Consider the following 17,797-nt stretch of genomic DNA (forward strand, 5'->3'; position numbering starts at 1 on the left):
GCAAGTAGCTCTGCACGCGAGGTGTGTGCTGTGACACAGGAAAGCCGTGCCCAGCAGAGGGCCGTATAATAACACAGTTATCCGTTTCATCGAAGCTACCCTATATAAAACTTACTTTTGGTACATGCGCGGTGCTAAAGCGTTTTTTGTTTTTAAATCATCTTAAAATATTTGTAAATAACAAACAATAATTTTAGAAATGAGTACAAAATATCCTAGCACGCCTTTGTAAACTATTCTTAAGTTGTATTATTTTAGAATATAAGGTCCAAATTCGTTCACTAGACCAGAATTGTTCATGGAAACCGCTCTGAAATTGCGAAAAACTACTCGCAACTATTACATTAATTAAGGTCGAGTATATATGAACCATTGAACATTTACAATGTACTTTGGACCTCATATAATTGTACAATAAAACGATAATTTACTAAAAAATAAACAAATGAACCTCGATTTGTTAACAAGTATGTTTAAATAATCCATTTCCATAGAAGGAATTTAATATAAGTGATCTTTCTAACAAATTCTAACTTTAGTTTTAAAAAATATATTTAATATTCGTTTCTTTATGGGATAAAACTAGTTTAAATTACGCATGCGTTGTTTGGTTATGTCCTGACGAGTGAAAAAGCGTAAAAATACAACGCCCGATTATGGCACTAGCACGTTAATTATGGCGTTGCGGAGATGCCACACGGGCGTTGCGTTGACGCAACTGCGTTGTTACTACATGTAAATCAGAACGACATGCCCACGGTACGTCGAAACTTCGCGCAGTGACGGAACGCGTGCAAATCGAACAAGGGGCAGGAAACGAAGCGGGGAGAGGTGTTGCGATGCGACAACGCAACGCTGACGCAACGCCCGCGTGGCTTCGCTCTTCAACTCTCGCTCTCAACGCACAAGCTAACTTACAAATGAAACTAACATTTTGGGATAAAATTGAATTAAAACTTAAATCTTAATAATAATATTGCATATTTAAGCTAGTAAGGGAAGTGTTTTGTCTTTTATAAGCAATATTTAGAAACGCGATCCCCATATGGACTGCGTTGCTTTGTGTATGGATTTTTAGGTTGCAGTAGTTTCACATGAAACTGAATACATGGAACGACCGGTAATAAATGCATTTAGAACCAAACTTTCTGATGTCTTTGTTTTATTAAATAAGAAAGAAATTACCAATAATTGGTGAATATTTCCGAGATGATTGTATCGAGTTTAATCTTATATCACTTCCAAAATACCCATAAAAGAAGATTTATTATTTGATGACATCAAAAAGTTAAACCGCAGACGTCACGAATAGCGCCTGCGTAGTTTTTGCTACATTTACTCAAGCCAAGTTTGGCAAAAACCACGAAGTCTTTTAATCATGTTTCCCGTTACTTAACATTTAATTACGTATTCTTGGAGATACCCTTCCGATGTCTCGAACTTTCCAGGAGAAAAACAATGTGAACAATTTGCACTTTTTACTTTGCTGTGTTGTACAGTTTTGTTATACATCTATTTTGCAATAATGTATTGTTAGCGTAGTTACGAAATTTCTATAGTAAGTTAGTTTCAACAGTATTGTTACTGGTCCCTTAAGGAGGCACTTTATTTTTGAAGTATTTTGTGCCATTTTTAGTTAGGTATTAATCATGTAACATTAGCTATTCTCAAATATAATAAAACGCTTTTAATTTTTTTATATTGGTTTTATTCTCAACCCATTCTAGTAAATACAAACAAACATAAACGACAAATACTCTACCAACTGACGATGATAGATAAATATTGTAAATGCACGACAGTGCATAGGCCAAGTTTTCAATCTTGTATCACATACACCATGAGCATCATGTAATAATGTGCCCAAACCACTATAAGGGCCTCAAATACGACAAATCCGTGTACTAATGAATACCAGAGCAAAGGAATGCATTGCGGGGTATACTGTAGTGCACGGTACGCCCAGACCATAACCGATTTAGAAAAAAATCCCAAATTGGTCCTAAGGGAGCCCATAGATCCAACCGTTGAATCACTCTGCCGCCGTTAGTTGAAAGGGCGCACGTGACTTTCTTTTTTTAAATGTGTATATTTCCGAGATTAGTAAAAAAGGCCGATAAAGTGGATAAGGTATGAAGTTATCGCAATAGAAAAGTAGATTTTTTTCAATTTCATCTCTTTGTAGATTATTATCTCGGTTTTAAAATAGTACTGAACCCGCCCTTTCAACTTACGGCGGCAGCACTGAGGTCGTCACATTCTCCAGTGTTTCCCGTTTGCCTATGCATGATGTACGACTTAAGACTGAAATGTACCAGTGTGTGGAACGGAATGGAAGCGATTTTTATGTAACGAAATTGTACATAACAAAAATAAATTTGTGTCAATTGTGCAACGTACAAACTATAGATACGATACGGTAGTTGCGAGTGTTCCCGAGATTGCTTTATTTATTAAAAAAATACGTGCGCATTTGACCTCTTGATGGAAAGAGAGTAATGCCTGTTCACTCTCGCCTTGAAAAGGCCCATTCATTCATACTTCGGTTCACACCGCGAACTAAGCTAACTAACCCAACGATCCCGTTAAGCTATATAAAATATGTCGTTTGTGCCGCCCGTAGTCACCACTTAGGTACGTATTTTCTTAGCTTGGCATGGCATGCAACTACGTGAGCTAAGCTAAGTTAGCCAGCTTCGTTCGCGGTGTGGCCTGCGCTTAGATAAGTCTGCAAGAACGGAATTCCAGTACATAGCCGTTGACCATATAAATGTGAAAGCAAAAAGCTTCATATGAATCCTTGTAATATCCACAACACGGGTGGATCCCCAACCTACGTCTAGTCCCCCCGATGGAAATAGGAAGGCGGAATTAAATCGCTAGAATTCTCCGGAAGACGTGCGACCTATATTTTGGCTCGTCTCTAGTTTGTACGTAACATAAAAGTTTAAAATGCGCTTTCATACCGTTCCGCTGCAATATAGAATAAGCTAAAGTGCGACGAATGTACCTCTTGGCAAGGAATGCAATACTCAAAGAAAGTAGTGTTGAGGATGAAAATCTCGAATACGGTCAGAGAGCTCTAGGAAGAACTAAAAGCGTAAAAATATTTGAAGTACCTACACCAAACTTGCCTTTGTTTAGTTTTACACGTTTATTTTATTTTAATACGATGTATTTGCCAAAAATGTGCTAGTTGTGTTAACGTTTCTCTTCCCCCAAAAGGTAGAGCATGCATAGATCGAGTATGCACGACAGTTCCGCGGGAGATTTTGGCTCGTATTCAATTTCAACGTTACACAATTGACCATAAAGTTCATTATGTTATGTACATACAATATCGTTACAAAAATTCGCTCCCATTCCATTCCGCTGCAATATAAAATGAGCCTAAGAGGAACAGCACATTGTATTTCTTATAAAGGTACCATGTATACTGTGTTCTGAAGTCACAAATTATCAATTTTTTTGGATTTCGAGAGTCGTAGAGACATCTCTTAAAAATCGTTTATACCAATTTGTTTGTCTGTTTATCGACTGAGTGCTAAATTCCGAAGTTACGAAGACCAAAGACATCCTATGATAATGCAAGACTGGTTGTGGAAACGTTTGACCAAACCAGAATTGGAATCACACTTTAATTATGAACGAATAGTGTCTCTATTCTTCTCTATCTATTGATTAATAATCCTATTTTTATGGTCGATATGTTCACTGTTCCGTATTGGTCTTTCCAAAACTGCTGCATTTATTTCCTAAATTTAATTGATCGAAAAATAGATCGGTGTCATCTTGTTGCTAACCCACCAAGAAGATTAAACTATTTGAACGGGCATTCCACCACCGTTCGACTGGAGCGCGACACTCGTATATCGCCACCCGCGCCGCTGCCGTCGAGAACAGCATAATATACAAACTTAGACATTTCGATCAAGTCGCGCAAGCTGTCACCCACATCGCTGTAGCCACCGTGCCGCCGCCTGCTGTCGTCTAGTTTGCAGCCTTAAGTCTTCAAGTACCTCGTCGCCCGGTGTTCCTCTTGCCCCACCTGTCCATATTTTATCAACAGTTCCCAAATAAGTTGGTTTGAAATAAAACACAGTGAATTGACTACAATCAGATTTATTTATATTAACATTGAAGCGACATTGTATCGCGCGCGGTTCATACATGAATGCACTCCAAATGTTTGTATAGTCCTTTTCAACACTCCAACCATTTCACATTGTTATTTACGTTATAATCGTTTATAATAAAGTCGCGTTTGAATACTGGGTAATAAAGTTTTGACCAATGACGAAGCTCCGCCCGCTGACCAAGACCTGCAGCCTTTGCATTACATGACGAGCGCACAGCAGTGCCCCCTGACCAAGTCCTTGAAGAATAAATCTAAATTACGGTAGTGTAGGGGAACTTTCAAATGGTGATATTGTTTTCAATTAAGCAGTACTTTTACATGAAACCAAATAAAATAAATGGAATAATTTAAAAATACCGAATATTTGAATACTTTAGAAAAAATTGTTGCTTTTTGTTATTTTCGTTAAATCGATACCTACCACGTAAGATGTTGTAAGTCACAAAATAGGATTTTTTACAACTGCTTACGTGTGAGGTATCGAAGTAATGTCGTGTCAGTTTGTAAGATAAAGATTCTTTAAAAAGTTCAAAAAACCGCCATTAAAATCCTCTATTGTCCAGTATTCCGAACTCAACAATAAACTGTGCGAAACGAAATCACTTGTGCTGTCACATGCTCATTCGGAGATCTTAAACTTTGTATGGAAATAAATATCTCACTCGGTGAAATGCTCGTACTTATTATATTCAATACGCAAATTGAATTATAAAACATATCTCGACTTTCACAAGCGGTTTGTAAGCACTTGGCTAACAATTTTAACTTGAGCTCTTAGGACTTATGCTAATTGAAGTAAACTGATGTTACTCGTAAGCTCTACTTAATTTAGTTGTAAAAAAGGCAGATCTTTTAATGTTCTACCCCGATCTAAAAAAATGTTAGAACCGTCAATTTTCAAACAAATTGAATATTATTAAGTTCGATTCACCATTAGCTTCAGACACACAATATCACTCATCGTTTGGTATTCAGGGTAGCAACAGTCTACTGCACTAGCTGGACCTAGGACATACATATACATATGTCCTACGATAACTTAAGCAATCACAAACTTAATATTAAGTTAGGAAGTATCGACTAAAGTAGTGAAAAATGCATAATAAGTTTGGTATAGTTAATATATCTTTGATATTGGTTAAAAAATATTACGGGGACGTAATTTACCAACATATTTAAAAGCTCAAGTTAAAAAGCGATCCAGGGACCGGCGAATCGCAAGGCAGCAACACAAAAATCTTGAACTATGAAATAGCGCCAGACCAGTTAACAGAGAGTGTTCTAAATTATACGTTCATGTTAATTGTTACATGTCGATGCTGACAGTCAAGATAGAATATTACAAAGGTTTACAAATATAAATAAGGACACAGAAATGGTGTCTCTGAAATGTGGACAAACATTTCTTTTTTAAATTCCGCTAATGGCGTAGGTTCATATTAATCAGGTCAACCTTTAACGTGTAACATGGATCAAACAACCAACAATAAGAAAATAAAACCAATAAAAAATAATACTATCTTACAATTTGAGTGAACATTCAGTGCTAACTTGTTAACGATTCGACAGTCGCAAAGGGTGTGGGTGCTTTGTGCCTTGATTAATTGACCACTCCTGTCCGCCATTTTGTTTGGAACAGCTACAGTTAATAATACTTTTTATTATTTATTATTTACTCTAGGCTTACTACAGATTTTGGCATTTTCATAACAAATTAACAATTTTTAAACACTACAAGTACTTTAATATATTTTTACACTATATTAAAGTATATGCAGATGTTTTCGACAAATCTAATTTGAACCCTGGCTTTGTTTAAATAATAAAAAGATAACTTTGCAAGACAATAAAAACATCAGAGTTCAAATTACACTAGTCAATTATTAAGAAGCTGTACTATACAAAAATCTTCTTTTGTCGCAGATATGTTGCAATTTTTACAATAACAAAAATACCGCATTTCCGTGCTTAATTTTAGGTTAATAAAATAACATATTCTACGTATTTTCTCACTATATTACATGTTAAAATACAAATACTTTGCTCAGGCACCTAATTTAATATCTATTACTATTGGGCCATTGACATTGTTTTGGGTAGGTTCAAAGCACGAATAAGGACCTGAATGTGACACGAAACGGGCTGCGAACAACTCGTACGGCTGACACGATCCATATCTATTTGTAAAAACTGAAAAAAACCGTTAACGGATGACGATTATTTTTGTTTTAATTTGAACACGTAATTGAAACTTGCGTGTGGAATTATAGCGCCCTTTCTTTCTATAAAATAATATTTCAAAATAAATGGCCGTTGACCTAATAGCATCAAACTGTGGACCACCACCAATATAAGTTTTGGGTATTTTTATTTTATACGTAAAAGGGGAATCCCGCTAGTTTCGAAACAATTGCTCGTGGTCTACCCAGGTGAACCAGACAGGTGGTCCACGGGCAAGAAGCGAAGGCTTGCTACCTTGGCTAACTTTTCTAAAAATTTATTTCGTGACCTTCGATTCAAGCCCTTCAGTCGTAAAATTAGAGACAATAAACAAAAATACTAATATCAAACAGTAATAGCATGGTAGTAGAACTTTTTTTTTGTGACACCAAAGGGAACATCGCTGCGCCCTGTCGCGAAAATCCAATTTCATTCATTGAATGTACCCTAGTGCTTTACTATACGAATGCGTTACAAGTGTACTTTATTGTATATTAGACCCTCGTATCCTTCCAAAGAAGACTAATTAATTTATTATGTAAGAATTTAAGTATATTACAAACCCAGATTTTTTAATTCTTACAGCTGTGTCGTCCGTTAAAGCTACCCAATACATGTTCAAGTCAGCATGGAGAATTATTATACAGTATTTTTCAATTTTCTATTCACAGTTTCACTCCAAAAAACTAAGTTTTTTTAACACAAATAAAATGTGAATGTCTCAACACTTACATTAGAGGGAACATGATTTCTATATAATAATTTAATTAATTAATATTAATATTATTACACAGCATTATTTACATTGAAGTGTACATACAGTCCGTTTTATTCACACAAAAATATAGTCCATCCCTGCTTAAAAAGACGTAATGTGCGAGCATTTAAATAAATACGTACATAACAGACAGAACACAACAAGAATAGGAAAATCTTTCTGCAATGAATTTGTTCTTATATTAAAAATTAGGCCCACATTACTAAATCCATCTCAAGTGCAGAATTAATATTAACATCTTACTTAAGGCTTTAAATTAATAAAATATTCATTGATTACGCCAAATCAACATTTCATTAATTAATAAACTTTATTTAATATTTAAGCTGCGGCTCGATATTGTTATTATCCCAATCAATCATTAGGTCTTTGGTCGCTTGAGATGGCATCAACCAAGATAATAATTTTATTTTAGAAGTATTATAGTCTATTAATACATTATGAATTATAATGCTCCTTGAGATCTGAGTGACATCTCATCCAATACTAACGCTTAATAAACTAAGGACGCTGTTTATTTGTACGGGCATTAATAAATTATTTCCAAGTAAATTTACACGGATGGTCACTCTCTGACGTCATCTGTACTTATAAACTCGTGCATAGGGAGGGTAACACGTTTTAATTATGTTGATTGATTTTCAAAGTAAGTTTTTTTAGCTAAGTTTTGAATTATGTGTATTTTGTTATAATTATTAATACAAAAATTGAACACTAAGAAAAATTATTTCGATCTGGCTGGATTCGAACCAGCGCCTTCAGCATACCGTGCCTAACGCTCTCCCAACTGAGCTACGGAACGAACCAGCAGACCTTACGAAGTCTTCTATGTGCTTGTTGCAAGGCTTTGTCTTTGGTTTTTAACGACTTTTTAGTCGTAGCGCCATCGGTGTATTCTTTTACCTAGGTGTTTATAACTCATTTTGCTGACACATCACGCCCCGAAACATTTTGAACAATTTGTTGCAATTTACAAAAAAAAAAATATAATATTTATGTAAAATTACACAATAGTTGTTAGTTAGTTCAGTCATTAATTTTGCAAAAATATATATTTCGTACACAGGTGGTTTCGAATTTTTATTTATATATTTTTAATTTACATTCACAATCGTTCTCCAGAAACATTATTTTCTTATTATTCTTATAAAATCTAGTTTTTCTTTCTACGTTTTCAATTTATCTCTATCTACAGGTGCAGGCAGCTTAAAAGAACTGTGTTTTTCCGTTTTACCTGAAAAATGAGCACCTACCTATGTACATGCAGTTATGGGATATAATTATATTTTTTATAAAATATAATTATATTTTTGTTAGCAAAAAGAGGTTGCTATAGTTCATAAAATACTTTAAACAATTTTGTTTTCATTCATTTTACTATATATGTATTTTATAAAGTAAATAAAGTAGAACTGCATTCCACTTATTGTTATCAAAAATTCAAAAACGCCTATAATTTAGTCCAAGTCCAATTACTGTTAGTCTAACCACATTGTCATGTCTATGTATCCTCAAGTTTTTTCTACCATTCATGTAATAAGATTTTTGATGTAATGTTTGATCAGCAAGCAGAAATTACAAGCGGAATACTAAAAGCGTTTTTCACAAATCTATTCATTATCCCTCCTCTCTCTTATATTCAATAATATCCTACCTGAGTCTGGGGCTACCGGGATGTCAGTTAGTTTGACTAACTCAATTTAGCTAGCTATTAGTAGCTACAAAACGGCAGAAAAAACTTGTAGCGCATAAGTACAAAATTCTAAACTGTCCAACATAATTAGATGCCATTTTGTTTTTTATTTGAAAATTTGAACCATGCAACACGCATGTGCAACGTTTTGTCTTATTTTCAATTGTGTTAGTGCCCACAATTCTGTAATTGTTTTTAATAAAGTTTAACTAATAATATCATAACAAAATTAGGTTAAAATAGATTTAAAAGACCCTGCGATGGAAGTAATTAACTTAGTCATTCAACATGGCCCTACCCCTGCCGACGAGATGCGCTGCACATTCTGTGCGATGCATTGAATGCACATGCATTGAAGCAAACATTTGTTTTTTGACCGGCAAAAAACTTTTATTTTCGAATACTTATCATTTCTTAGCTTTTACGTTTTACGTTGGGGGCCTAAAAAAACATTTCTTTAAAAAAAAATGGCGTAAAATTGCGGTGAAAATTCTCGTAGTTCTGGACAAACTACATTCAGTCAACATATTGATGGGTACTATGTGTTAAAATCGCACAGAAACGTCATACAGGCCAGGTGATATCAGACTATAAAAAAACAAGTATTGCCTTTGTTCAGCTAACAATGGGCCAGAGTTATTCGTCGGCTAATCTAAAATTAATAGGCGTACAAATCATAGGACCATTACATTCCTGATCTTGATGTCATTTTGTAGTCCACGAGTAAATGGTGCTAGTTTTGCGATCGCCATATTTGATAGTTCATATCGTCTTACGAATCTTGCGGCTGCTTCTGCCCAAGTCATGTAGCTGATGAAACAGCTGTTTCGTACTTTCATTAATATGTAAATTGGTGGATGTCATATTATTATTTGTTATCGAACACCGCAAATTCTGTCGTCAGGTCAGCACTTTATGTGAGGGTGTCTAAAGATAAGTACTGATAAAACGAGTAAGTTACTTTTAACTACGTAGTCGTAGCGAAGAGTAGATAAAAATGTTGTAATGTAGCTACAATCGAGACCATAACAGTTTTGACAGTTGAACCGACTCAAATTTCTGATATAATTAATTGGGGTGTATTCGTCCTAGATTATAATTAATTTTCTCGAAATTATTATAACTATCTCTTAAGCCTTTCCCAAAGCTGTTGAACCCATGACCACTGAACCTGGATCGATGATAGGCCCTTTGTCAAGTTTAAACTATGTACTAATAACATATGTTTAAAATGAAACTAGTACCGCATTAGTGCAAGCAGACAAAACTAGTACAATTTTTATATGTTTATTGGAACAAATTCACGAGCTTTATTTGGAAAGGTGTTTTCACTGTCTATTCGACCTTGGGCTCACTGTAAGCAAATGACTTTCCGCGGAACTGATTTGGTGTAACTAACAGCTACAAAAGAATTTGGCGTAGGTAACTCGCTTATTCATCGTTACTAAATGAAAAAATAATACTATAGAAGTCTATAGCTTTATATGTATATGAGACTAGCTGGTGCCTGCGACTTTGTCTTCGTAAAATAAGTACTTTGAGTAGCCTACTGTACCAGAGAAATGATTGGTTCTCCATAAAAACTTTCATTCCCTATGACACCCCCTTTAAGGTTTATGTCCTTCTCCTAGGTCCCATCTATCTACATATATACCAAAATTCATTAATTTTGGTTCAGGTTTAGGCGTGAAAACGTAACAAAGTTACTTTTGCATAATATTAAAACGGCGACTATTACTTGGTTTAGCAATGAAGATCAAAAAAGCGCGCCAGGGATTGTTCACGTTTTGTTCATAGGGTAACTTATCGACTGAGGTTGGGTAGGCTCTAACATTTCGTGAAACCTCTTGGTCTCTAGACACCGATAAGTGACAGAAATATAAGTAGGACCTCCATCTTTGCCCACAATTATTATCCTCCACTGAGCAAACTGCCATTCACTCAGGGGCCTTCATGCTGTAGCCTTTATTTCGGGACACAGATAAAATATGCATGTCTTAACGATCTGATCTATAAGTAACCAATAAAAACGCATGACGATAATTCAAAATTTATCTTTAATTAATTAACCAACAGAACTAAAGATGAATTTGTACCCTTTGTACTTGGAGTCGAGAGTGAAAGAGACCCGGAACATGCATAAATGATATTGGACAATAGGCCGATCCCAACTTGATTCATCCACAAGGAACACAAAGCTATGAAAGACCGAAACCGAAGACGAATATAGTCCCTAGTCTATGCTGGACACAGTGGTGTCATACAAAAATGAAAATTAACAATAAAAACCGAAACAAACATACCTACCTATATCTGTAGATAGATAGACATCTGAATTGTGAGTGGCGATCGAATCGATACGGTTAAAAAATATCGTAATGACTATTTAACTGCGTTCTCGTTCCGCATAATAAAAAGGTCAAATGTAATAATAATTAACCGAACAGTTAACCTGACGTTTAGTTAGAACTGTTAAGAAAATTCGGCTTACAAGACTTCATTGTACTTAATTTAGACATTACTACTGACTCGGCAGAAGATTTTAATTCTTAAAAATTTCGAGCACGGTGCAGCACGTAAGATTGTGATAATAATAAAAAAATGTAATCAACAGAAATATTAATTTTATTTGCTCTTGACTTAGTTGATATTTAGATGCTGTGATGTGGAAATCAACGCAGTCAACGTGTTGCGTCGCGACAGTGTGTTTAAATAAACGTTGTCATGTTTGTTTTATTCATATTTAAAACTGAGGGACATGAGATTGGGCCACAAAATCAATTTAACCTAGGCAATATAGCCTTCTTCTGTAACACATCTGATGGAATTATTTATTAACTATTCAGTAGTTGTACTATGAATACCACAAAATGAATGTTACCAGTTTCAGATAGTTTACCTTGAATTTCATTTATTAAATACGTTAAGAACAATAAACAGTCAGTCAATTCCATTACAACAATTCTCTTGTGGAGGCGAAGCTACAAAATCTCGACCATCGCAGACAAGTAGCCTGCTAGTCAGTTTTCTATCGGATACATTTCGGGGAGTGTGCGCAGGACTTTTCAATTTAGTCCCTCCTTTGGTCGACTAGAAGGTCCGAAACACTCCATACTTATGTCGCTGATATATCCACCTATTCAACTAAGGGCTTTGTTTCCTCCTTTCTGATGCGTACGCCAAAGGAATGGAACACTCTATCTGTGTTTCCCGAAAAGTACAATTTTAAGGCTGTTCAAGGCTAGAGTGAATAGGTATTTTTAGGCAAACGCGTCCCTTCGTCGGTCACATCGTCGCTTAACATCAGATGAGATTGTTGTCAAGCGTGTCTATTAAACATTAAAAAAAAAGTCATATGCGCAATAACATGCCAATATGGGATCTTTACAGTATCAAAGTAGCTGTTAGATTCAAAGGAAAGGAATCATTTCGACGAGTCGGTAAATGTACGTCTATTGGGTAGGTCCGAAAAAGGGCCTATAGAAGCGCTGAATTGATCATGTGGAGTGATTGGCTAGGGACAATTAATCAAGTGAAAACTACGCGACTGAAACATAAAACTTTGCTCGATCGTTGTAGGTAAAAGAGTAGCGTCTTTGTGTGCTTTAAAACACTTGGCGCTTGAAGTGTTTTTTAACTCCCGGCGCAAAAAGAGGGGGGCTGTAAGATTGAAGCCTTTGTCTATGTATCCGTCTGTAACACCATAGCTCCCAATCGGAGGGATTGATATCAAAGGGATTTTTTTATTTGGAGGCTAGTTAGTTTAATAGCAGCAGAGCTCCTTGTGAAAAGGTTCGTCCAGGGAAGTTCTGCCGCCAAGCAGTGAGCCATTACTGCATTTCGGTTTTAAAGCGTAATGTTCTGGCCACACAGAGGCGGGCCGCGGAAGTGTTCCGGGCGCGGGATTTTAAGTAATGTACAAATTCTTATGAACCCTGCCACACTGAAACGCGCGTCTGCCGCGCGGTGTTCATATAAACTAGTACATTACAAAAATTCCCGCGCCCGGTACGCTTCCGCGGCCGCCTTTGTGTGGCCTGAGCAGTGCTGGCGAAGTTACAGGCACATGGGACTTGTCAACTAATGTCTCAGGGTGACGAGCGCAATTTTAAAGCTCTGCCTGGCACTGCAACTGTTATGGACAGGCGTGTCGCTTAACACCAGACGCGCGACTTGTTCATAAAAACACGCTTAAACAATTGTTCGCTGAACCGCTGGGTAACGTCCAAACCGCATTACACTCCTCAACGACATGCTCAATGACCCAGTATAAGAATTTAGATATATTCTTTGACAAACAGTATGTTATCCGGCTCGGAATACTCCTTTTCGTGAACTACCTTTCGAGCACTGGTGTCCTGCAGAGTGGCTACCATACTGTGTGCAACATTTTTTAATTTAATTTTATAATCTCATTTTTCTTAATTTTTTTTTTATTCTGCTTGTCTTGCAAACGTTTTGGTAGTGTAAATACTGTAAGCCTTCAAATGTTTTCAATAAATAGATAAGTAAATAAATAAGCAAAAAACCAATTTAACCCGTTAGAGGATAAAATGGTTGCTACCACGGCTAAAGTCAATTTTATCACTTACGGGTATATAAAATAGCTAAACTGTCGTCTTAAAACCAGTACAAAACAACTGTTAACTTGGGAATGCATTGCCTTGAAACTCTTCCGACCTCCATAAGTCAAGATGCAGTAGAAGCTTAGCAATATTGACCTTGTGCATATCCACGCGTCCCACTGCTATGCATACAAACTAGACCTTTACGACGTCATATTGCGCCATGCGTACCGGCTGTAACTAGCAACTAGTACCGATCACACATGATAAAATCACGAAAAAAGCTTCCACATTTCCTGAACAAGAATAGAACAGACATTGTGTTTTCTTTAACGGAGTTTCCTGTAACGAATATAGAACCGCGTTTCTTTCCGTGGATGCCGAAGAGAAGGTCTAATGGATATACTCAAAAGATGGGTCGCAGTGTTTTCGTATGCGTTAGAAAGCTAAGCTTTGCGATTGTAAGTTTCGCAAACAGTTGCAATATGGCGACAATGACAAATATGCGAGTGTAGATAATTATCTAGCACATTCATAAACGGATGTACCTATGTTTTATAGTTGACATGGTGATTAGAATACACAAAAAGATAAACCTAATTATTAAGTAATATTGACTAGTTGTGTCTTCAATTGCCATCACCTCCAATTCCCAAGGAATAAACCCCAGTGCATTATTAAGGCAAACAAAATGCCATTATAACAAAGTAAAACACAACAAACGCTTAAGGAAAAGGGACAAAACTACGCAACCAGTCAATGACTAAAACCCCGCTGAGTACTTGATGACGTCACGCGGCGACGACGCGAATAATGATACCGGCAGCTTAACAAACATACCTCATCGGAAACGGAAACACAAGAAAGAATTGTAAACCGAAAGTTAGTTATTCAATGAATAATTGGTTGAGATTAATATTTCAAATACATGTTACAACTACAATCCATGCAAGTCCTCAAGAAAAACATTCTATAACACGTTTAATTAGAGCTAATTAATTAGGCCGCCATGATACACCCGAGAATTGAAAACTTGAGTCCGTGGAGTTTTATGTTGAGGACCCTCTCGATGTACATATTTCTAATGTGTTAATATACCGTTAAATCATAATGATTCATATTGTACTAGATTATGAATAGCTCACATTCTACATGGACATCTAATACGTTAAGGAAAATCAATTACATTAATGTAGGCATAAATCTTAAAGGGTATCCGAGACCTACGAGTGTTTTTTACTACGTAGTCCGCTTTCATGCATAATTCGGTAGAGTAGACTTGGAAATCTTAAAGTTCAAGGCGTAATAAACGATTTAAATCCTCCAGATTTTCTTCAAAACACAATTAATATTGCAGAAAATGTTTGTTCTAAAATCTTATCTCACACTGACAACATAGTGATTCAAAGAGGCGTTCCTCGCTTATCTGACGTCATTTTGTTGCTATTTTAGATCAAGCTCTGCTATCGTTGACGAGACTGTATTTTAAAACCGTTAATATAAAGTTCATTTTCTATCGTTATTACTTTTGTATGTGTTGGTAGGTTGGATTTGGCGAAAAGAGACCTAATTAAATTGTTTGGGCGCTACAAATGATTAACATCTGTCTAAGGTTTATTTTCTGTAACTAGACGTTACGTTCTACCAGCTGGGAAAGCGTCGGGCATCATCCACCACGCCAGCTAAATTTGAATTTGCAAAATATGAAAAATTGATACTGAATTTCTCCTTTAGTTCTCTTTAATAATGAATTAGATGATTAGTTCTGCAAATTAGATAAATAAGTAAAAGTTATTCTCTTATTCTCATAAGTATACTGGCTGTTAACATTTTTTTTATGATAAGAAATGGATTGGGCGGACAAGGCGTAGCAGTGCCACTGAGTTTTAATCGCAACGACCCGAGGTGCATTGCCACTGCACCCGTCACCCTGAGATATCCAGTTGACAAATCCTACTTTTAGTAATGAAAAACCAAGATATTGAATCAATCAATCAAACGTCATGGAAAAGCATTCTATTGCTTAAGGACTACTCAGAGTTAATACCAAATAGAGAGTTCCTCGCGTGTACGTCGACACGTCAGTGTTATTCAAGTTATAATTTAAATAAGCACGTTCGGCACATCGCAACGTCGCGTCGTCGCATTGGTCACCATGATAACGTTATCGTTACAGTCACGTCGATCAATCGATACTGCGCTAAAATTTACTCTCTATTAAATTATATATGGGTCATTGCAACTCAAAAATTTCACCTTTTCTTTGTGCTGCAGTGCTTATATTGACTAAAACCATGTCATTACGTATTTGATAATTCGTATGGAAAAGTAGTAGGCGGCGACAATCCAGAAAGCACTTGCAAATCGCATTGTAAAGTCCGTAGTTGGTTTTTTGAGAGCCATATTCTGATATTTATAATTATAATATATGGTATTTCGTCATATTCTGATATTTAATTATTTGGTGAATGCCGTTGTTGTCCATTAACTCATCAATTAAGTTAGCTATCCATAGTAACGTTTGCTTTGAATAATTAATGCTCCAGCTGTTTAAATTGCTTTTCAAGAGTAACGTAAGTAAGTGCATTACGGTTTAATTACAGGCATATTTTAGGCCACTAACAAGTTTATATTTGTTCTGTCTCGGTGAGGTTGAAATTACTCCTGTTTTTCATCAACAAATATAATATCAATATTTTTATCCATCGCAGATCTCCTTTGGTTTTGAGAAGTTGATAAACGTACAGATATTTCGTAGCAAAAATAATTGTTAATTTTTTTGTTGCCGTCCTTGCTTGGAGTCACGATCAGGGTCGCGATGCCGATGTCATTATTATAAGCCCACATTTGCAACTACCAAACAAACGAGTCTTTGTTTTATGTAATTGTTAGAATACAGATTACATAAAACAAAGCCTATTTTCGCAAATATTTTGACCGCCAGCATCTACTTAAGAGAGGTTACTTCGGGGTATATTATTTGATTTTACGTTATTTGGGTAGATAATGCCTGATGCCCTTGGTTTATTTTGACAAGTGAAATAAAGAAACAATTAAAAAAAGTACCATGTTTAACCATCAACAATAATCATCTTGTAAAAAACCGACAGAAAGCGCTCCTCTTAAGCAATCCGCTTTCGCTTTTTGGTAAAGAATACTAAAGTTGATAAAGAAAATTGTAACTCCTTATGAATACACATCAAGCATATAACCAATATATGACCTTGAATGATCAATAACGTGTCCAAACACTACACTGATCTAGTGTTAGACCTGCTTACGAGAAAGAGGGTGGACATTTTGCAACTTTGAATCCTGCAAAAGAAACCTATGACATGGGTCGCTTTCGGTATATAGCGACCTGACACATGAATGTGATATTTTTTTAATTGGGAATTTCGATCGTGTTACGTATAAAACACATATTTCACATAAGTATGTTAAGGGCCTATTTGAACATGGGTATAAGCTCTTTTTCGTAAGCCTTTAATTCAGGACGTCCTAACGACACAACCGACATACTTCGTAGCTAAGTGAATTATAACTTTTGTTCGTAATTTTGTTACGTATCCAATGAGCAAAAAAGAGCAAATGAGGACTACTTAGGCTTAAACTGATGTTCAAATATGTATATATGAAATAAATCCCACGAGTTTGTCTACCGACTAAATTCAGACATAGAAATGATCTGTTCTTTACAATTCGCGATTTGATAGAAGATTCATGCAGACTTTTGTAATTTTTACAGATTATCTTATCTAGTATAGTATCCGATAATGTTAACATTTGTTAAGATTTGATAGGTGAATAAAGGAGCTAAACCAATAAGACTGCGTGCCTGGCGGCGTAAAGAATGCCATTCGATATACACAGTTATTGATTAAGTATATTGAGAACCGAAGTAATTTAAATAGCCTTCAATACACATACATGCAAACTATCACGCATACCATCACGACCGTAGTGCCATAGGGTAGTCCGTAACCACAGATCTCCAAATGCCCAAGTCCCTGTTACAGCTCTTTCGCTTCTTCAATGCCCATCAAGCAATCAGTAGCTCTGCAACTTTGATTTCTTTTCTGTGGTCAGATCAACTTGGAAAATCACTAAGGGGAAACTTGCAAGTTGGGGATTTTTTTAATGATACTAAGTGAGAGGAGGAACAAGTCTTGCGCCTGGTGGAAAGCGACACGCCTGTCCATAACAGTTGCAGTGCCATTTAGAGCTTTAAATCGCAAAGATCTGATCCACTTCGCCTGTCACCCAGAAGCACAAGTTGACTAGTCCCATGTGCCCGTAATTTCACCAACTCCGTTACCCTTCAAAACCGGAACGCAGTAATGCTCACATTACTGCTTCGCGGTAGAAATAAATACGGTGGCAGTACTTCCCTGGGCGAACTC

This window comes from Hyposmocoma kahamanoa, unplaced genomic scaffold (genome assembly GCF_003589595.1).
Source record: "Hyposmocoma kahamanoa isolate Upper Pololo Valley unplaced genomic scaffold, ASM358959v1 117, whole genome shotgun sequence".
In the NCBI taxonomy this organism is placed as follows: Eukaryota; Metazoa; Arthropoda; class Insecta; order Lepidoptera; family Cosmopterigidae; genus Hyposmocoma; species Hyposmocoma kahamanoa.